General features: G+C 38.7%; 1 protein-coding gene and 1 long non-coding RNA gene across 3 annotated transcripts in view; one reads left to right on the forward strand and one right to left on the reverse strand.

The window, feature by feature from the left end:
* LOC123871691 (protein winged eye) overlaps nucleotides 1–23,567 on the reverse strand; it is a 106,223-nt gene that overhangs the window by 59,151 nt on the left and 23,505 nt on the right. The window lies entirely within an intron of this gene.
* LOC123871711 lies at nucleotides 4,849–5,837 on the forward strand. The gene is made up of 2 exons (XR_006797324.1): nucleotides 4,849–5,360; nucleotides 5,606–5,837. It is a non-coding gene; the product is annotated as an uncharacterized LOC123871711 (long non-coding RNA).

Consider the following 23,567-nt stretch of genomic DNA (forward strand, 5'->3'; position numbering starts at 1 on the left):
CGGTGTAATACGGCGAGCGTCTCAACAAAAGGGTTCCTTTGCTACCTCTTTTAGCGTGACCCAGGCTAAGTGATAACCAAAACTGTTGTTTCATAGATCAGTGGACCCCGAGCTCACATCCTATTCGATTGTGAATACAATTACACGCAATAGGTACAACAAAATATCGTTTAAAAGTCATACCATACATTACATTACTTACAAACTAGTTGCGCAGCACGTCTCCGCCCGCGGCGGGCACGTTACAGGGTAATTTGTGTTGGCGATAACTCGCACAGCTGATACTCTGCCATTTGTTGCTCTACAGCTTGTAATCACTGTCACTCTATGCTTTGTTATTAGTTATTCGTAATGATAGGATTTCATGTACGCACGACTGTTTGAGGGCTCTGAACCCCTGGTGAAACTTTTTGTTTGACAGGTTTCTCTTGCCTTGAGATAATAAATAATGGAAGATCATTGAATTATTTTATGTACTACTAGCGAACCGCCCCGGCTTCGCACGGGCAGCTTATTATAATTTTATCTCTATTTTTGTAAATAAAATATAGCCTATGTTACTCAGGAATAATGTAGCTTTGTACTGGTGAAAGAATTTTCAAAATCGGTTCAATAGTTCCAAAGATTACCCCCTACAAACAAACTTACAAACTTTAACTCTTTATATACCTAACACTCCTCAAAGGGTTTGATTCCCCGCAAGGGCCTAAATTGTCTCTAAACTGATTTGACGTTCCAGTACGATGACGCGTAGAAACCGATTTATGCTTTTTTCAAGAGCATAATTTTAATAGATTTTTTAAACTTGGGTAAAGGCAAGTTCAAAATTGATTAAAATGGATACAACGCTGTAGATATTTTAGTTTCTGTTTACAGTACCAGCCACCTACCTACTTACATTGTAGTAAAATGGAGCCTGCTCGCTATCGTGTTATCAAATACGGTTGTTCCCAGAAACCTCTACCTACAGGTCAGGTAGTGTCGTTTAGTGATGTGCCTTCCGGAAAATACAACTTCGATATATCGATGACCTTTTTTAATTTATTTGCATTTGAGTCTTTGAATTCCTCGCTACGCTCAGGATTCTATTTTCGAGCCACTCGCTTCACTCGTGGTTCAATCTTGGAATCCTTCGCTGGCTCGGAATTCAATACAAACTCTCGGGACAAAAAAACAACTTTGCAGTCTTGCATAACAAATAACTTATCTAAAACTGCAGTTACCTTACAGCTCTTATAATTTATTTCAAATTGCTGTGGCACACGGACAGAGAAGACATACAGAGTGGACGAAATCCTTAGGATTCTTTGATTTTTTAGGGTTCCGTGCCTCAAAAGGAAAAACGGAACCCTTATAGGATCACTTTGTTGTCTGTCTGTCTGTCAAGAAACCTATAGGAAAACCGCGAATTTGTGGTTACATCATTTAGAATTTTTTTAAATGTGTTTCAATTTTCAAAGTAAGATAACCAAGTGGGGTATCATATTATGAAAGGGCTTTACCTGTACATTCTTAAACAGATTTTAATTTATTTTTATGCATAATAGTTTTTGATTTATCCTGTGACTACAGAACAGAACCCTCAGTGCGCGAGTCTGACTCGCACTTGGCCGGTTTTACGAAACCCTAAAAAGATGTCAGATCACTGACGATGTCGCGGACAAAAGCTAGTTTGTTTATTATTAATCTGTCTATGGAAAATATCTTGAAATTAATAGGTATTTTATTGGTATTTGCTTAAATAGAACGGTACAATATCAATATTTATCAGGCGTATCATAAATCGTAATCGGTATACGCACAACTAGTGCTGCGATGCGAACAAAACATCGATATTAAAATAAAAACGATTATTATTAATCATTATGAATTATGATTATTTTCTATTAGTTATAAGTATATTAATAAATTGCTTATTGCTTGTTATTTTCTACTGAGTTTTTTCACTTTAATATCCAAATACCAACAATGATCAGGGCGTATCCAAGCAAAACAACAGCGAATACCTTTCTACAATTGTAGTTATAAAAAGCGCTCATTAATTCACTTTACAGTGAAAAAATTATCTTATATCTATGTACATTAGGTATGTTTTACTTCACACAACATGCATTATGTGTTGTATACAAGAGCTATGTAATACGAAACATCTTGCAGACGATAAAAACCCGAATAAAATTTTGTATTTGTCATAGATTTTCGATGTGTAGAAAGCTTATCAAAATGATTGCATTCTATTAGCAATATTAATACTTTTTATAGGCATCTAAGATAGTCACTTAAATTGGTATGGATTTAACGAAATGCTCGTATATTGCAGATACGATAAGAACTTAAAAGCTATTTTGTTTTTTTTAATTAGTACGCTTCACTGCCTTCCTCATGCACCCGCTTCCCGCCACCTTCTTCAGGTCATCGGTCCAGCGGACTGAAGGTCATCTTACACTACACTTATGGCCCGCGGTCTTCATTCTAGAACGCGTTTACCTCATAAGCTGTCGGTTCTGCAACAGATGTGATCTGTCCACTGTAACTTCAGCTTGCTAGTCCCTGATTTTTCGAATAACTATTATCTGGGGAATAGGTACATTTGACGTTTTGACAGTATAGAAAAAAATGTCAAACCTCATATTTATTTCTTAGATAAAAGTTATTTAGCGATTGAATAATCAGCCGTAAATCAACAAATTTGAGAAAGCAGAGATAATTCAAGAGATATTAATTTCTGTCACTTCTGTTCTTTTACGATTTTTATTGCAATTGTATGGGTACTCAAAAATCGTGACATTTTCAAAGGTTCTTCGTTACCCTATGGCCGTACAAAATGACTTCTCACGCACCATTTTAACTCTATGGGTTAACTGTCTGTCAAAATTTCGGTTCACCTTTAATTAAGGACTAAAATCGTACTTTTGACATGATATTTGACACAAAGTTAAAATAGCGTGTGAGAATCTATTTTTTACGCATTATAAACCTGTCTGGAAACCTGACATGTCATAAGTCACGAGTCATGACCAATCTTGACGAGTAGTAACCCTACACGCGAATAAATCGTTGTCAATGTTCAAATTCGGGAAGGCGGAGATAGTTCAAGAGATAAGAGACACGTTATCGAGTGACAGTCGAATGTTTGGGGAATCTTTTGGTGGCGCGTAGTGATGTGATGGCTATCGATAACTGCGGAATGTGGGCCGGTAGCGAGTGGTGAGGTTGACGATACATTCTTAGATATTTTGATAAGAGGAATGGGACAACAGCTATTAATAATAATCATTAATTTAGTTCGGATACTTAGGAGTCTTTAGGGTCCTTTTAAATATTTTGTGTAAGCAAGTTTACATTTTATGAGAATAATTTTATGTTTTAAACCTATTAATTAAATAGTGATGCACACAACTTCATCCGCGTGGATTTAGGTTTTTAAAAGTCTTGTGTGATCTCTTTGATTTTCCTCGATAAACAGTAGCCTATATTCGTCTCTAGGATGTATAAGCTATCTCTATACCAAACGCCAAAATCAGTTAAGCGGATAGTCCGTGAAAAGGTAACAAAAAGATAAACACACTTTTGCATTTATAATATTAATATATAGATAAGTGTGGACACATAAAATGTCATAAAGAACACAGTGAAATACCAAAGCTATACTTAATTATGTTACGTCGACGATAAGTTATCAGTTCAAAGGAACATCGATGACTCGAGTTCGGTTCATTACCGCACCTATCGCCGCCCTTTGCCGCACTTTTTGCTTTTATTCCTCCACTCCACTCCGCGTCGCACGAATCATTTTGTATCGTAATTTTAGTTTATTCTGATTTCGGTAACAATTCCGTTCCACTGTTATAGTATAATAATAATTTATTTGTATTTATTTATTTTAATATTATACTTTAAGGTGGTTCGATTTCCATACTAATTTATTTTTCCATTTATGGACATCTAGGGCATAATTTCATATTGAAATCACATCACTTGGCTCTTATTCAGATCTTTATTTGCGCTAAAATATATTTATCTGAAGAAAACAATAGATTAATAGCTAAATGAGATCGAAATTTTTACTAATTTTTGTCAATGTATGAGTAGAAGGCGATAGTGTCGTACGCTACAACGTTTTAGTAGTGTGTGTTTCCGCTGCTTTCGTGGAAGTAGATGCTGCGTTGCCAGTTCGCTGATAGTAAGTTGGCAAGCGCTGTTGCCGCTCTTCGTTTTGCGTTTGATGCAAAATTAAAACTATTAGCTTCATGATGACTAGCTTTCGATGCGTCGGTCAGGTGATGCCAAACGTAAGAATTTCCTAAGAATTTAGGGAAAAATTCCCTAAAAGTTTGAAATCATGAACTATAACGCAGTAATATACTAAGCCTATTATTATGATAAATATACTTGCTTTTAGTAGCATAAAGTAGTTGTGAAACTTTTTGATTGATTTTACCGAAACCAAATTTTACGTCAACTTATATACTTTTATTACTACTATTTCATTAATATAGCCTTAAAATCATACTGAGGTATTTATAATGAATCGTAGTTATTAAAATAAAAATTTAAAAAAAAACTCGGGGTGTATGGCGCACCGCGCATTATTCAATATCTAGGCAAAAACTATTTAGAGATGGTAACCCTCTTATTGTGAATTGCGCGACGCGGTGGTACCTCCTCTAGTGTTTGTGATAAACAAGTGATAAAGTTTGAGTATTTTTATTGTATTGTTGTTTGTTCATACAACAAAAATAAATTATGGAGCCACGAACTTCACGCAAAGATTATCTGAATCACCAATACTCTGGCCCCCGGAAAAGTCGCAAACGAGTTCTTGGACAAATCAAAAGATATCATGGAGAAAGCAAAAGGTAAGTACACGAACCTAATAATAATTGCACTTCAAATACTTATTCGAAATGGAATTATTATTAGGTATTTACAATGCTTACATCATAAATATTTTGCTATAATTGATATCTAGTTATCTGCTATAATTTTTTGAAAACATAACCTCTTATTTGCAGTCGTAGTGAGTGTAGCAAGTTTAGTCCTAAGTGGAACATGAATAATCAAATAATAGTAATTGATCCATGATACATAGGTACCTATATATAATTAATTGGTTGTTTGTACTAGTTGATTACAAATCATTGTTTTTGAATATATCCTTATATTCTAAACACATCTGTTTATTGATTTCAGGGATTATAGAAGAAGAAAAATCAATTTTGGAAATAAAATGTTTTCCCTCATTGGCTCGCAACAGTCAAGATATGTTTTCTGCTGCAAAAGAGCGTAAAAATTTTCCTCTCTACATTGATAGTACTGGGAGGTTACAAATGAATAAAAAACACTATTTCTATTATCAGGTTAGTACCAAAATACTTTTTTTATCAGTAACTAGATGATGCCCGCGACTTCGTCCGCGTGGATCAAGGTTTTTCATTCCCGCGGGATATTCGTAATTTTCCGGGATAAAAAGTAGCCTGTGTTCCCAGGTATGAGCTATCTCCATACACACACACATACAAACTTTCGCATTAATTATATTATTTTCATTTTCATAGGTTTCTATTTTCATAGGTACAAATAGTAATAATATTTTTTATTTCAGATCCAGGGCCAGCTGCGGGTTACAAAAATGAACAAATGCTATTTTGTTGGATATATTTCTCCAACTTACGACATCACTATTTTAGAAATAGAACGTGATGAAGTTTTTATCGGTAACATGATACCAAAACTAGTTAATTTTTTTTTAAATTGTGTATTGCCTGAAGTAGTACTTCGGAGAGTCTGCAATAATCAAAATTGCTTAGACATTTCATTTTGTAAATAAAATCAATTTTGCTCAATTTTACTGTCCCATTCGGTGTCGAGACCCTTGGTCCCTGGGGTCCTAGCGCTTCAAGCCTTTTTAGGGAAATATGAAAAAAGTTAGTCGACATCACAGGAGACCGAAGAGCTGGCAGCTACCTCGGACAAAGAAAATTAGTCTAGCCATTCAAAGGGGGAACAATGTCAGTATCTTTGGAACCATGCCTAAAGGGACTTCTTTTAATAATTTATTTTAGTTATTATATTATATTTTTTAAGGTTTTTAGTTTTAGGTTCATTGTTTTAATAATTTAGATTTTAGATGTTCAGAATAAAGTATGTATTATTTCTAATAAATAAAATTTGAAAAATGTCTCTACTTTTAATAATCCTATAATCATATAAAAATATGTAATAAATGCGATAGTGTGTTTGTTTGTTGGTTTGTCATTCAATCACGTCACAACTGCATTTTGCATGCTTTCGAGGACTTGTATGGCTCTTCTCTATCTAATAATAAAAACCTAACTCCACACAAGAAGTCGCTAGCAAAAGCTAGTACAGTATAAAACGTCACAAAAAATATAGCTAGGTATAAAAATGTTTATATTATTTATAATATAATTTTAAAAAATAAATAAAAAAGGAAAAAAAGCAATAGTCAAGTCATGGAATAGAACCCGATACTTGTAGACGTTGTGCCTAGAGTCTGAACCATCGGTCTAGCGAGTACTTCTCTGATGAGTCGAAATTAGTAAACACCTTTGTATTCAACAAACCTGTGAATGTGTGCGTGAAAAATTCTGCTGCTACCACCGCGTGATTATCAGTACAAATTAAAGTATTTTGAAAATTAAAATACATCACAAACGTAGTTGGATATATTAAAAATATAATGCTACAATCGGGAGCTATATTAACATAAAAAAATATGCACATTTTCATTCATAAAAAAATAAAATAAGTCTAATTACAAAATAAACGCCATCTAGTAGCGCTGATGTGCCTAGCTGACCGTATCAAACCACCTTAATGTACATAGTTACTTGCACCACCTACCTCTAAAATTTAATATCTATAGCTATGTCCTTTGCCCCATTTTTGTTGCCTGGAAGAGATCGCTAGGTAGCGATAAAGCCGCCCAATTGTACCTCTGCCTTTATTTTTGTTTTGCTTTGTATGTGTTTTTCTGTTTTAATTTTGTGGTGTACAATATTAGTAGGTATATTCACTCATTCATTAATTTAATGATAGTGAAAATAGTTTCTAAATCGATTTACTTGCTTGCCTGTTCAAATAATGGTGCATTACTATCCAGACCGGAAATAAAGCAATTTACGGCTGCGTAAAAATCTACTGCCGAAGCGGTTTTAAACTAAACGAGGCTGTATAGTACTTTTCTCTCAATTGCGAGGAAACAGTAAATAAAGATTTAAAATTGAAAACTTGCGCAGTGAAAACTGATAATTCTTCTTTTGATACCTATTTTTTGTTACAATTGTTTGATTGTAAACACTTGTTAAATGATAATTTGGTTTAAATTTAAATTTTCACCAATACAACCGCGTGCGTATGAAAATTAGTGATAACGTTTTCATAAGTACATACTTATATAAAAGTAAACTGAGTTAGTACAAAGTTCATCATAGCAAACGTAGCTTGCTTCTTCAGAAAATTCCGAATTTTTCGCGATAACTCAAAAATCACTTTTTGGGATTATAATCGTTCTAGATAGAACTTGTAACACATAACATTTACTATGTTACTAGTAAACAATGTTATTTTTATGTACCTACTTACGTATCTTGTTATGTAGGTATACAAAACCAAGATTGCAAATATACTACGACTTTGACCTTTGCACTACACTCGTAATCGAGTATAACATAATATATTATGCTAAAGGTATTTAAATACCTGGAAAATTGTTAATAAAACGCTTACTAAGCTATGCCTTATGAGATATAAATACACCGCGAATATATAAGGGCGATTACAGTAGCGCGTTTTCTAGAAGACTCATTGTGACGAAGCACTGGTCAATTCTAACCCCCCATCCACACACTGCCCGTGTGGCATGGGAAGGAGCTAGGAACGGAGGCAGAGACGTAGTGTGGCCGCATCACTCGCGTGTTCCTCGTTCATGTCCATCGCTCCCTATTTTGTCAGTAAGTATTATTTATTTATTTATTTATTTATTTAATTATATATTTAATTAGAACGGACATTTCAGTCCAATTACACTAATTAAATTACAAATTCTCGCAAAAGTGCAGGATCTGACCTATGAGGTCAGCCCATTAGTCAGCAAATATGTCACAGCGAGGGGACTCCTTCAGCAGCGCGTTCAGCGCTGCCAAAGTATGCAATAGCGCGCACGTTTCCACAGTTTCAACGTCCATCGCGTTGCAAAGGCAAGCGACCTAGTGGGTGGCGCGTTGTCGCGATTAATTGCGCGAGTAGAGCAGTGTGTGGACGGGGGGTAAACTTGAAAGTTTAAAATGAACGCATCGGCGCAAAGTTTCCTGCCTATCGATATTCTACAGGATATAATATTTCGGACAGTGCGCCTGTTTCCTCCATTATCCTATTATTGTACCGCAAGACATCGTCAAGAATCAAGGTCTGCACCCGTATTCTTAGTAGTATTCCACAGCCACGAACGAAGCGATTTGCGTTCTCGTTTATTATTCGAACCGCTAGGACATGGAACGCCCTTCAGGCATAAATTTTCTTGTCCACTTTTATCCATGTCCACTTTAACAAGAACGTATAGCAGTTTCATATCTTAGCGGTACGAATTAGAAGCGCTAATCGCTTCGTACATTTCGGGATTTCGACATACGTAGGTACAGGTGCAGAACTTAACGGTGCGGTGCCTTGCGGCTGAGTTTTTCTTTTAAATCGCTGTGTAACGCGCCGCGTTTGGTTGCCCTAAATGCAAAATGAGCGAGTCATGAAGCAATAAATTGCAATAACCTTTGCTGCCCCCTCCCGCCCCGCGCCCCGCACAACCCGCGCCCCCGAGCGACAGTTTCAGACTATATGGCAGGATATTGCGTTGGTTGTAATACAAGTAAGTATAAATAGGTAGCGTGGTTGTAGTCGAAGCATCTCTAATTCTCCAGGCTCTACCTTGCGCTTTGCTCTACAATTTGGGTCAAAAATAAAGGCTAATTTTCACCAGCGCACGGTGTTAAAATGAAGTACCTATAGTACGCGACACGTTGAGATGGCGACCGGCACGTTGAGATGGCACATAGGCTACTTTTTATCCCGGAAAATCAAAGAGTTCCCACGGGACTTTTGAAAACCTAAATCCATGCGGACGAAGTCGCTGGCATCATCTACTATAATGTAAGACTTGTCTACTTTAAATTCTTAGTTCTCTGAACAACTAGATTACCTAACTTCCTACCTACCTAACATGGCTTCAATGCGACATTTAGGTAAGTAGGTACCTACAGGGGAAGTGTTTCACTTTGCACGGGTCTAGGGTCGCGTCAACTCTGACTCAGTACCACACCAGTTCTGGCTTCTGGGAAACTCATTGCATTACATTATGTACGCCTTCTCGGAAAAATGGTCGTGGAAATTGTTCGGCTTTTTCTATGGATGCCTCGCGTTTTCCTGAGCAATTATCGTGTATGGAACGCATTATTTCGACTTTTAACTTCAATAATAAAACCATAAATAACTAGTGGTCCAAGATCCCACTGCCGCCAGATCTTTATATTCTAAATACACAGCACTCGTTTTCACAGTGTCCTCGCATTAAAACAAGTTAAGTATATTAATTTTCTTAAAACGCACATAGAATAACTCCGAAAAGCTGACGCATGCCCGGGTTCCCGTAAAATCCCTCGAATAGGATGTTGCTGTGTTAACCACTAGTCTATGACCGCTTATTTCAAAAGAAAGTAGGTACGTGAGATAAATAAACCTAGTGTTAAACTAAAAGTACCTAAAATATAAATAAATTAGACTAAGTATAAGTATGGCACAGGTCGAGACGGCAATCGAGGTGGGGACGTCCAGCAAGGCTCCCGCGCTAACCCGGTGCGGGATAGCGTGGGTGACGTACGGGTGTGCGGGGCGTCCCCACGCCTCATACCCCGATTGCCATCTCGACCTATCGCGAATAGCAAGATTTGATTTCATTTTCATCTCTTACCAACCGTTCCAAATAGATCATAAATTCACAGCTACGGGTTGTTTACCTGCAAAAAGGAAAAACAATAGTTTAGTTTCAAACGGTTTAAAATGGTTTCAATTAGAGATGGCCCATTTCAAAGGTAGCCTGTGAAAAATCACGTGAAAAGCCTTTTCGTATCACAACACTTGCTATCTTATTTAAAGTAGCCTGTAAGTATATTCACGAAGCAAAATCTCATATTTAAATACTAATAAGTAAAGCATATAGCACGAGAGCGACAACACTCGCATCCCTGCGTGTTAGAAAGCTTTTAGTCAATAATATAATTGATGTAGTAAATATGTAATTCACGAAAAGAGAATTTTCACACTTACAATCATGAGTGCCAAAGTTCACATTCCGTTAAAACGGAAGCCTAACCTACGAAACACCTAATAGGTACCTATCAGCGCTATTGATCTTGATCATAATTCATAGTTAGGATTAATGTAGCAAACGATTGAATTTTTTTTTTCTTGAAAAATCGCCTGTGAAATCGCTGTGAAGTGTGTGTAATAATTTCATCAAATGAAAATGCTACAAAGGCAATCATGCCCATCGCTAGTTTCAATAGACATTGTTGCCGACCGGTTGGTCTGCGGTTTGGTGGCTACGTGATGTCTTGTCTTTGAACAAGGCCCTTTTGTTGAGGCCGTTTTTTAGAGCATTCTTTAGTAAAAAGTTTTAAACGTTAAAAAAAGATCTGCTTTTTTAGGGTTCCGTACAAAAGGACAAAAGGAACCCTTATAAGATTACTTTGTCGTCTGTCTGTCTGTTCATGTCTGTCAAGAAAACCTATAAGGTACTTCCCGTTGACCTACAATCATGAAAGGTAGGTAGGTATAGGTCTTATAGTAGGTACAAGTAAAGGAAAAAATCCGTAAGACAACTATACCAAGTGGCGTATCATATGAAAGGGCTTTACCTGTACATTCTAAAACAGATTTTATTTATTTTTATGCATTATAGTTTTTGATTTATTGTGCAAAATGTCGAAAAAATGCCCGAGTACGAAAGCCTCGGTGCGCGAGTCTGACTCGCACTTAGCCGGTTTTTTTATTATGTACCTAGTTGGGGTTTGGGAGTTTGGGAGTTTGGGGACATTCCTGTTGGACGACAGTGGAGCACACTCAGAAAGCACAAAATACATATTTGTGTTGACCGAGTGTGCTGTGCTGTGGAAGTGTGTGAATGTGTGAGGATTGCAAACTTGCAGAGTAGGTTTAATATAGGTAGGTAGAGTAGTAACCTAAAGCTACGAACCTTCTGTGTTTTGAAAGACTTGGTCGTGCTTACAGCGATAAAGCACGTTTCCAAAAAGTCGCTCTCATCTGCGAGCGGCTCGGCGGATGTTTTGACTGGCATCGATTTTACATGCCTAATATAAATCGCACCTACAGTCAGTACAGTCAAAGGCCGTAAGTCGTTTAGCACCTTAATGATCATTTTCGCGTGGCACGGTTATGCACTTGCGTTGGATGTGTGTGGCGTGATTATAGAAAAAGGTCATAAGTGCGACAGGTTTTTAATGCAATAGTTTTGCGGAATTACTACTCGAATTCTGAGGCCGCCCGTACATAATATTATTATGAGTACTTATTGGTATTATTTAGTGGGTCCTTTAGACATCGTGCCTATATTCTGTTGGTGGTTGAACACGATCTCCTAAATAAAACAGATCTAAATTTTCAGTGATCGAAGATCTAAATTATTGCTAACTGCTATCCCTTTCACAATGCTCTCTTGTTTATAATTCAGATACAAGCCCTTGACTGCAATCTTACCTGGTGGTAAGTGATGATGCAGTCTAAGATGGAGGCGGGCTAACCTGGAAGGGGCATGGCAGGTTTCATTAAACCCAATACCCCCTTTGGTTTCTACACGGCATCGTGCCGGAACGCTAAATCGCTTAGCGCACGGCTTTGCCGGTAGGGTGGTAACTAGCCACGGCCGAAGCCTCCCACCAGACCAGAGATTTAGAAATTGTAAAATTCCCAACCCCACCGGGAATCCGACCCGGGACCTCCCACTAATAAGACCGCAACGCCTACCACTGCGCCAGAGAGGCCCTCGCTGTGCGCTTGACTGTAATCTCGCGAAATAGGTAGTAGGTGAATGGTTGATGGATCCTAAGATGAAGTCTACCTAGAAGATGCCTATTCAGTTTTTTTGAGTGTGCCAATATTGTAGTTCGTTTATGACAAACATTAGTTACATTATTGTGAGTAGAGTTACTGAAAGGTGTCAAGCCGTGCCTGTTAGCACTTGAATAGGTTATCGATATTGCAGTTTTACCTACTTTATTGTAAAGACCACTGGCGCCGGGTAGAAATAAATGCCATAACGTGCGTGTAATGAACGCCACATGTCGTGAGAATGGCCAGCCAAGCAATAAAACAACACTTCTAATGGCTTTCATTCTTTCATTACTTTGCTGTCACTTTCTTCCTCGTTCTGGACCCCTGGTAGGTGGTCTACTTCTAATTTGCATGTGACAAACTTATTTTTTTGCCTGGAGGCTTCGGCCGTGGCTAATTGGTAGGATCTTACCGGCAAAGACGTTGCTAAGCGATTTAGCGTTCTGGTACGATACCATATAGAAACCATGTTACCATACAAAATTGACACTGTGTGAAATGGTCTTCGTATTGACGCTATATTGACAGATATCTCATCATCAATATTTAGTTCCGACTTTCGAGACACTCGTATGACGCTCACTGCTGTTATCATCGCCAAAATGGTGATAATCAAGTTGCTTTAAAAACAGTTCGGCAAAAGCACGTCCAGCGTTCTCAGAGGTCAGTGTTCACGCTTGCACTCACTTTCAGTGTGAACCGTGCAGTTGCCATCGCGTTTCACTGCCGCGCCGCGCCGTCGCGCGTTGTCCCAAATCACTTCACGTCCGAAGACAATGCAGGGGATATTGGAATTCGATCACAAAATCGACAAAAAACCGTAACGCAGACAAAGCAGACAAGGACGGATGTCATGGCGTCTCCGTCTCCCCAGGGGAGCATTTGACCGATGAGTAATGCTGCTTCGTCCCCGTCCTGACTGCTGTTCGGGAATCGAGTGGTATAAGTTATAAACTTTTTATAAAATTCTTTTTTTTAAATACTTCAATGCTATCTGCAATCAGTCATCGATATGAACTATATTCAGATATCAAGTGCGCGTCAAGAGTTGGAGGTCACTCCATCGAGAAACTCTTCTCTCTCATAAGGCTTTTCCTGGCTTTAGTGTCCACAAGACAGTTGATTTAAAACTTTAGGAAGCGTCTAATGATTTTAACAAGAGCTGAATGGATAGGTTTATATAAGAAATGGCTTTTAGACTTTTAAGAATAGGAATGGCTATCTAGCCTGAAACCGTCGACAGCAAAGTAGTGTCACGACGAAGCGCGACGAATCCAACGTACCGCCTACAGATTGCTATAGTGCAAGCGGACGAAGCCGCGGGAAGAGTAATGAAATGGTACTTTTCGATCCGCTTATGACTCGCGCCGGCTGCAGTAGTGAGAAAAGTGTAGAAATGATTGCGGCGCTTAAGACGGGCCGCGTGAAATAAAGTGGGCCATGCGTCATGGTGATAGTGCCCGCCCTTACTTACTTACTGCTGCCTACTGGTTTGTCTGAGTTACTGTTGCTACTCTGAACTTTGAATTCTTCTTTATCTATAACGGGGGAGTTACTCAAATGTGTGCAAAGGAGAAAGCTCGAATATCTTGGGCCGTATAATGCGTAACTCAAAATATGACCTGCTACAGACCTGCTAATACAGGGCAAGATAAAAAGCAAACGTAGACCTGGCCGTAGACAAACATCCTGGCTTAACAACCTTCACCAGTGGTTCAACATGAGTACAAGGTCTATGTTTAAAGCAGCGGTGAACAAAATCCAGTTAGCCTTAATGATTGCCAATCTCCGCTAGAAGATGGCACTTGAAGAAGATATCTATGTGATAGCCAAGACATGGTAGATATCTTGGCTATCACATAGATATCTTCCCTGTTCTGTTGAGGGTTTGATTCCGGGTTTGCAACTCTTTTCATAGTTATGTGCGCTTTAAGCAATTATCTAAACATTACTTGCTTTAAGGGTGAAGGAAACAATCGTGAGGAAACTTGCATGCCTTAGGCTGAGATCTATAGAGCGCACTTTGACTTTGCTCAGACTTTCAGTTGAAATAAGATAGATTTATGCCAACAATATAGGTAAGTAACTCTGTCTCGTTTCAACACTGTCTTAAATTAACTAACTCTGAGCAAAGTCAGAATGCACTCTATAGATCTCAACATTTGAGTTCTCAAACAATATGTGTGAAGTTTGCTTATCCGCGCTTGACCAGCGTGGTGGATTACGGCCGAACCACTTCTCATTCTAAGAGTCTCTGTACCTACTCAACTGTGGTCCGGCGATATATTGAGATGATGATAATGACGAGGTACCTAACGTATACTATTTTGATGGCAAACGCACTATTCAACTTGAACTTTACACGAACTATAAATAATTGATATAATTTACATAAGTCATAGGTTATAACTATAATCTCCATATAGGGTTATAGGGTTGCCATCCGTCCGAGTTTTCGTCAGATTTTTCCTCTGAGTACAGTCACTGGTAAGATCGAAGGAATAAGAGTCCGCGGACGTAGCCCGAGTTGGTCAGACGAAATAAAAGAAGCGGTCGATACACCTATCTGCGATGCTATTCACGCTGCCAGAAAAAGGGAGTAATGGAGGCACATCAAATTCAAAATATTTTAGTTCAATTAGACTTTTACAAGTTCTTGTGAATCGTCAACAGCATCTACCACTGGTTCGGAATGCTATCGTCGCAAAGATTGCATCTAAGGGGAGCCAGTTGAAATAAGATAGATTTATGCCAACAATATAGGTAAGTAACTCTGTCTCGTTTCAACACTGTCTTAAATTAACTAACTCTGAGCAAAGTCAGAATGCACTCTATAGATCTCAACATTTGAGTTCTCAAACAATATGTGTGAAGTTTGCTTATCCGCGCTTGACCAGCGTGGTGGATTACGGCCGAACCACTTCTCATTCTAAGAGTCTCTGTACCTACTCAACTGTGGTCCGGCGATATATTGAGATGATGATAATGACGAGGTACCTAACGTATACTATTTTGATGGCAAACGCACTATTCAACTTGAACTTTACACGAACTATAAATAATTGCTATAATTTACATAAGTCATAGGTTATAACTATAATCTCCATATAGGGTTATAGGGTTGCCATCCGTCCGAGTTTTCGTCAGATTTTTCCTCTGAGTACAGTCACTGGTAAGATCGAAGGAATAAGAGTCCACGGACGTAGCCCGAGTTAGTCAGACCAAATAAAAGAAGCGGTCGATACACCTATCTGCGATGCTATTCACGCTGCAAGAAAAAGGGAGTAATGGAGGCACATCAAATTCAAATTCGAAATATTTTAGTTCAATTAGACTTTTACAAGTTCTTTTGAATCGTCAACAGCATCTACCACTGGTTCGGAATGCTATCGTCGCAAAGATTGCATCTAAGGGGAGCCACGATCCTCAAAATTGAGGGAACGGCGCAGGATGAAGGAGGGTGTCCGCGTAGCGTCCGGGCTGGGTTTTGCATACCTACTCGAAGGTTTTCAAAGCTTAGCGCGTGAGACTGCGAAAAAAAAATTGCCCGCTGTTAGCGATCGCTCGCAGCTTCGTTCGCCAAAAATGTTATTATTATTATTGGGGGAAATTCGGAAAATCTAGTCTTATTAATTGTCTATGTTACAAAGGGAACCTCCATGCAAAATTTCAGCTTTCTGGGCCCAAGGGTTTAGACTCGGCGTTGATAAATCAATGAGTGAGTCAGGACTTTTCTTTTCATGTATGTATGGAATATGGATGTCCTAGTTTCAATCTTAGGAATTTGGAATTTTCAAGCTCTTTGTTCTATTTTTTAGATGTAAAATGTAAATCGTTACCTCTAAAATAGGACAAAGAGCTTGAAAATTCCAAATTCCTGAGCCATCGGGCTAGCCTAGTTAGGTATAGTTGCGGTAGCAGGTATAGATATAAAAGTTGAAGTTAATCGGGGTTAAGGTCCGTTGCGAAAGGCGGTCTGTGAATTAATGAAGTAATTGTTGATATTTGTAAATTATTGTAATCTGTTACGAATTACGACTGCTCCAAAGGTCAGTGCTGATTGTATAGTGTAACTTTTCAAGTTAACGGTTAACAAGTATTATAGGTAGAGATGTTTTTATAAATATAGATGTTTAGGAAAAACGTCACTCGTGGTTAAACACCATACGTAATTTCGACTTAGATCTAACTTAAAAAGTTACAAGAGAGAAAACTACTTAGGTTACAAAAATATTATTTTACCCGATTTAATATCGAATACCAAAAATGTATACTTAGTAGTTAATTATGAGAGAACATAATTATGAAAAGACACTATACCTAAAAGTTACAACAAAGTTGAAAGTTAACAAGCGCGCACAAAAAAATGCTTAACTATGTAACTTAATACTCGTACGTTTCGGCATTATTTATAAATGTTAATTATTTGTTACACAAAATTCACATTATTATTGAACACTTGAGTCTCACATTTCACTGTCATGGCAGCTGACGTCACAACACCACCTTGACAAAACACCTTGCGCAATTCGCAGAAAGTTTTCGACGGCAAGATAATCAGCAAAAGTGCCTCTTTGTATGTTTAGCAAATTCCATGCCATTTCCGCTCTAGACTGTTGTAAACAATGGGTAAAAAGAAACTTATTGAAACTTAAGACTATCGTCTAGGACAAAAGGCGACGCCTTCTCCATAATATCGTGCGATAGAGTTGCAAGTCCAGTAGGCATTTACCTACATTTTATTCTTGAAAAATTGTTACGGGTAATAACGTTTTAACGAATAACCATGCAAGTTTTCTCACAATGTTTTCCTTCAGCGTTAAAGGAAATGATATTTAGGTAATTCCTTAAGACGCACATAGTTTCGAAAATTCAAAGAATATTTTAATAGAATAAAAATCGGTCAAGTGCAAGTCACACTCGCGCACCGAGGGTTCCGTATTACCTACAGTCGTATTTTATCGACACTTTTCTCTTATGTGTGCTATAAGACCTACCTACCTGCCGAATTTCATGATTCTAAATCAACAGGATCCTATAGGATTCTTGACAGACACGACAGATAGACAACGCAGTGATCCTATAACGGTTCCTTTTTTCCTTTTGAGGTACGGAACCCTAATAACAAAATTATATGTACCTATAATAAATAGTTTTAAAGTTCATTGCCTACCTAATACAGTCCACCTCGCCAGGTGCCAGTCGCCACTCGAGCGCTAAAGTGGCTAAGCCGAGATAGCACAACAATAAAGCCATTTACTGGAAGAAATACAGCTTAAATACATTATCCGATTATGCAGTAAGTAAATGGCTCTTTGTATGATATTATTTTCATAAGAAAGCAAATATGGAGCGATGAAAGATCGTTAGCAACACTGACATGACGTGCAAAAAAACCAGGACATACCTATTATATGGTGTGACCCGGACAGCAAGAGAGGACGATTCGGTCTTCTGGGAGTAAAATCGAGGTTTTATATAGCGATTTGTTGTAATTATTCGGTAGTAACTAAGTACTTACCTATTATGTGAGTAGAGGCCTAATGTTGAGAAGTATCCAAGTAAAGTGACTTGATAAAGTACCTACTTGCGTTTCACTGACGCCGGTAACCTATCAATCATCGAAACATTAGCCGGGACGAGCCAGACGATGCAGTGGATATGTGGATCGTTTGCACGACGGAACCGGAAAGTTCTAGAGTGTAGACCGCGAATAAGCAAGCGTAGTGTAGAAGATAGATTTCGTCTGCGTTAGTAATTGATCACCAATACTTATTCGGGTGTGGAACATCGTGAGGAAACCTCTGAGAGGTCTCCATAATGTTCTCGAAGGTGTGTGAAGTCCGCCAATCTACACTGGGCCAGCATGCCAGAACTAGGAACGGCATTCCGAACCAGTGGTAAATTATTTTGACGATTCAATAGCAATTGCAAAAGTTTACTTGAATAAAAATACCTTTATTCTATTCTATTCTATGGCTTTCCTTTTCATTTTGAGAGGAGACCCGTGCCTGTGCCCGTGCTCAGTAATGCGCCGGGTTGATCTAGATAATGATGATGAATTTTTGGGTACGGCGATCTATCAAATCTAATGCATCTTCTAGAATTGCACGGATAACTAACAGTGTTTTGATTAGATTTATGCGTAGGAGCCTGCTTTTATCGTAAAAACTGAAACACAAGCAAAGAGTAGATACCCACAGCTGCATCAGGCGGTTTATAATAGCTATTAGGTTAATTACAGGCGGCCGGGGACATGGCGCGTCGTCGGAGAGGCGCGCGGCGAAATCAAAGGCGATCTGTGCGCTTGCTGCTTAGTATGAGATTTTTCATCATGTTCGAAAAACGAAAATTGGCATTGGGGGATAGCGAGGACAAAATTAAATTTTGTTCTTATGGGAGTTTGAGCTTTCTCTCTTCCGTTTGGTCCGCGACTAGTGCTTTAGTTCACGAGTTGTCAGAAAGTATTCCATATATGTAAATGTTTAATTTTTTATAATTATTTTGTATTTATTTACACTTTCTATCTAACATATGAGTTTCGAGTAGGACTACTCTTAGTTTTTTTTCTTAAAGGTAGTGATGAATATATTGAACAAATATTGAATTTCTCGCTACGCTCTGAATCCAAACTAACGCCCTCGGGGAACAAAACATCGCTTGGGCCCCTTAATATAACACAAATAACATTACATCTCACTTACATTATTGTAATTCGAGCTTGATTGCCTTGAGACTGAAATGCCATGTTTTAAGGCTTAAGTTTGTCCGTACATCTACACCCAGCACTCCAAGCTGAAACGTTGCGAAATTAAAATCGGTGCCAGTTAATTTTTGACTTTAAATCAAGGGTTTGAAGGTCCATTTTATTTTGATGTAATTATGCCTCGAGTCTCGAATTCTATCAACGTTAGTGAAATATAAAATCTCATACTAAGCACACTGTTTACTTTGCGTACTTTAAACAAGCACACTGATTTAATATCCGACAAGTGGTATCAAAGAACAGTAGGTAATGGTGACCATGGGGGAAAATCCTGCCTTCTAAAACCGCGCTGATTCAATAACCGACCCCGTAAGTGGTCTCAACTCACAAAGAACAGAGGCCATGGGGGAGGCTATGTATCTGAATTGCATTAAGCTGTTTACAAGTAAATACTTGGGTAGATAAAGGTAGACTTCCATTCGCAGCCGAAGCGATTCGCTGAACGTGTCGGTCGTTCAAGCTCTCCGCGTCATACGCGTGCGGCCATTTAATGGTAGACTTCCGTCGCGGCTGAAGCGACAGACGCGCGCGATGGACGAGTCGCGGCTGACGCGAGGATACTAAACGCTATGAAAATGTATGGCGCCAAAAGACCAAAAGAAAGTTGACAGAAGAATACAGCTGGTCTGGGTAGAATTTGGAAAATTGTTCAACGAATCATCGAAGGAAGGCCTGTGTGGTGGCGCGCTCTTGGGAAGGCCCATGTTCAGCCGTGAACGCAAACAAGCTGATCGCTAAGACCAAAAGACAGGCCAAAAAGCGTTGGATGGAATGCGTACAAGAAAACCTGAAGAGAATGTGAAATACACAAACTGAAGACAGAAGACGAAGGGCCGGAATGGAAGAACGCTGTGAAGGACCCACAAAATATGATGACGATAATAATGATGTGTGGGATCTCAATTCTAATTGAATCCTAAAATGAAATCGGTCAAGTGCGAGTCGGCCTAGCACACGAAGAGTTCCATATCATCGCACAAAAAATAACACTTTTTGTGATCACTTTACGCTTTTTGGATTTTTCCCTTTCGGGCTATCCGACAGTGTTACCTGACTTTCATGATTCTAGATTAGTTCTTCGATCGGTCCTCACGGACACGACAGACAGACAATGAAGTGATCCTCTGAGAATTCATTTTTTTCTCTGGAAAGATACAGAACGCTAAAAAGAGCGGGCCAAATGGACCGCTGCGCTAGCTTATTATCATAGCAAAGAGCCCGCGCGTTTTTCCTTTCAAATTATTACTATGCGGATAAAATGAATTGAAAACACCATTTTGAATCCAATCGGCTAATCGACTTTCCATGCACGATAACTACGATATACTCTTATATTTCCGAAAAACAGGTTTACGAATTGAATTTCGAATGTTTTTTGAAAACATTTTCGATTTGAATTTCGAATTCTTTTTTAAACATGCTTGTTATTGGTTGGTGGCTCAAAATGGTTAACCCCCACTGAGATTTTTGGCTCTGTGGTTTGTATGGGATTACGTAACAGAGACAGTGCTATACTAACTTCTTTCCATGGATAGGGGTTCGTACCCCACAGTGCCATAACTCAAGACAGTTATCTAGTTTGGAACAAATTTTTAAAAAGCATAACCTCATAACGTACCTACACTGGCAAGCGTCACTACGTATTTGGTTAAAGGAAACAAGTTTTTTTCCTTCATCCTGGAAAAGTGTTTAAATTGAGATAGTACCGGTTGTCAGTTCACAGAAGATATTTAACATCAAGGCTTAAGCCTTTGTTGGAGCAGAAACAAGGGCAAAAAAATAATTTAAGCAATTTTTTTCTGATTCCATCTTATCTAACATCCGTTTCATTATATTTTTTTCTATATTATTATTGAATAATAAAGGACTTCAGAGTCGAGCTTTGTCATAGAACAATTTCCGCCCAATTTCCTATTATTTATCGGAAAATGGGAACAAAAACCTCATACAAAACCAACGTCATCCCTCGTCAGCATCTGAAATGTCACTAGTGCGAGAAGGTCGCAGGTGTAGATTCTAGGTTCAACACGCATGCGTTGTACTACCCACAGAACATCGATATCACATACGCTCCACAAACTTGTAGCTATACGATTATCGCCTTCACCGCTTTCGTAATAAGGTTATTTGTAAGTGGAATACCAGTTTGGTGACGGTAAATGCAAGTTGGTCCGTCTCTCCGTTGATGCGGTATGCAAAATTCAGATATCAGCCAGTTCGGCCTCGATCGAGTTCGAAATTCGAATTGTTGTCAGGGCTGCCAACTGCGGTATTTAACACAAGTACAGGTTGGTATGGTACATGGTGCATACCAGAGTAGACTGCATCAAATAAGTAGACGTAACCATTCTTAGTTCTTATATCTATAAAAGTGAAAGATTGTATGTTTGGATGTTTGTAACTCCTTCACACCACAATGATTGAACCGATTTGGCTATTTGGAATGGAGATAGCTTTCTACATAATATTGTCTGTTCCGTTTGCCGTGGAGACCCCTGGAGTCTTAGTACAAATAAAGTTACGAGACATTTCACCGCGATTAATAGCCTCACCTGGTGACAGAAGGGCTGACTCATTTTTTGCACAAAGGATCAGCCTGACTGTCCAGCGCGGAAATGCAGCCATGGCACCATTCCACGCGGGAATGATTTCTACAGTGATTAGATAAAGCTTGCTTTAAGTTTGATTGTAACATTTTCAACTTAGCTGTATTTCTAAGACAGGCTATTATATTTTATCCCGTAAAATCAAAGAGCCTCAACGGGATTTTCAAAAAGCTAAACACACGCGGACCAAACCCGGAACCTCTTGCTTTGATAGAGCCTTTTAATGCAGGTAGGTATTGTTCAAAGCCGTGCGTTTCAATCAAACCCATTATAGCACTCGTGTAGCATGAAATATTGCACACAGAGCTACCGTGCTAAGCAAACTGCGCCATTGTTGCGAAAAGCAAGCCTATACTGCCGCCACTTAGAAAGTATCGTCAAACATTATTGAAAATGTATTTCTTTTTAACAGAAAAAGATTTTAGAAAAGAGAACGAGGTGAAATTACTACAATCGCTATGGTTGTCATTGACTAAATTCGTGGTATTTTTGTTGCAACAATGAATTCTAGCCAATAGTGAGCGAGTGTCAGCCAATCAGAGGTGATTGCGATCGTCACACTGTAGCTGTTATTTTACTATAACAGAGCAAGATCCCATTGCCGCCAGACCTTCCTTATTTTTTGAGGAACAAAATGTGTGGGATAGAGTAGTTTCAGTGTGTCCTATAATACTAACGTACGCATATTTCCTAGCTTGTACTGTTCGCCATTTTATATTAAAAGTACCTATTTAAAAAATTTACTCACTTTTCTTAAAGTCCGACTGCTGATTTTCATGTGTTTTACAGAATTTTGTTATTAATTAATATTCAATACTTACTGGTGTCTGGCACTTCCTGTAGGCGGATTTCTGCCAGATGCTTTAAAGCTCACAAAAAATAACATAGTTTATATTAGATACTTATAGTCTGAAATGTATAACTCAGACATTAAGAAAAGTGAGAATGTTTTTACGTGCATTTTGCTACTGATAACTTTAAACTGACCCGAGGTACAAGCTAGCAAATAGCATACTAGCACCACTCTATCCCACACATTTTGTTTCTCAAAAAATAAGGAACGTCTGGCGGCAGTGGGATTTAGGACCATAATAGTAAACACGTACCTATATCGCGACCAGCGCGCAACGTTTTGATGTCACTACAATTTTCTGAACGCAATGTGAAATCCAATCCAATCGCCGTATTTATTAACGTGATTGGTAATTTCTATACAAGCGGGCTATATCTCCGATTACGGGCATATCTCCCGCCCGATCTATCGGCGAGCATTGCACGCGATACGTCATTAATCATATCGTAATGGCGGATTTAATTGTTTGCTTCAAATTGTATAAAATACCTTTAAACCTACCTCTGCGATAAGCAGAAAAAACCAATCAAGTTCTAGTCGGACTCATACACGAAGGGTTCCATCTTCCAAAATATCGTACAAAAAATAATAAAATCTTCTTCTTCCGGACCTTATCCCACGCTACGTGGGGTCGGCACAACATGTCTTCTTTTTCAAGGAACCAAAAGCTTAATTTGCTATAATCCGCCAAACCAAAGAAACCTGTATGGTACGCAGCACCACACAAATTCAAACACAACTCGACGCGCGTTTCGCCCCGACACCGGAGCATCCTCAGGAGATGTAGACCTTACAATGTCTAATTGCAAAGCTTTGCAAGTAGCGTCGCAAGCTTGCGTCGAGTGGTGTTGGAATTTGTGTGGTGCTGCGTACCATATAGATTTCGTTGGTTTGGTGGATTATAGCATATTAAGCTTTTGGTTCCTTGTATATCATGGACTTCCGCAAAATAACGCCTGCTTCTATAATACATGTCTTCTTTTTCCACTCCCTTCTGTCATCCGTCAAAATATCATCGACCCCTTTTATACGCATATCCTCTTTCACGCGATCCATCCACCTTTTCCTCTTCTCCTCTTTTTCCCTTCCACGTGCATATTTAAAATTCTTCTTGTGATATGACTTTCATCCCTTCGCATTATATGCCCATACCATGCCAGCCCATTACCCCCTCAGATTTTCTACCACTGCGCTACTTTCA

This window comes from Maniola jurtina, chromosome 14 (assembly GCF_905333055.1).
Source record: "Maniola jurtina chromosome 14, ilManJurt1.1, whole genome shotgun sequence".
Lineage (NCBI taxonomy): Eukaryota > Metazoa > Arthropoda > Insecta > Lepidoptera > Nymphalidae > Maniola > Maniola jurtina.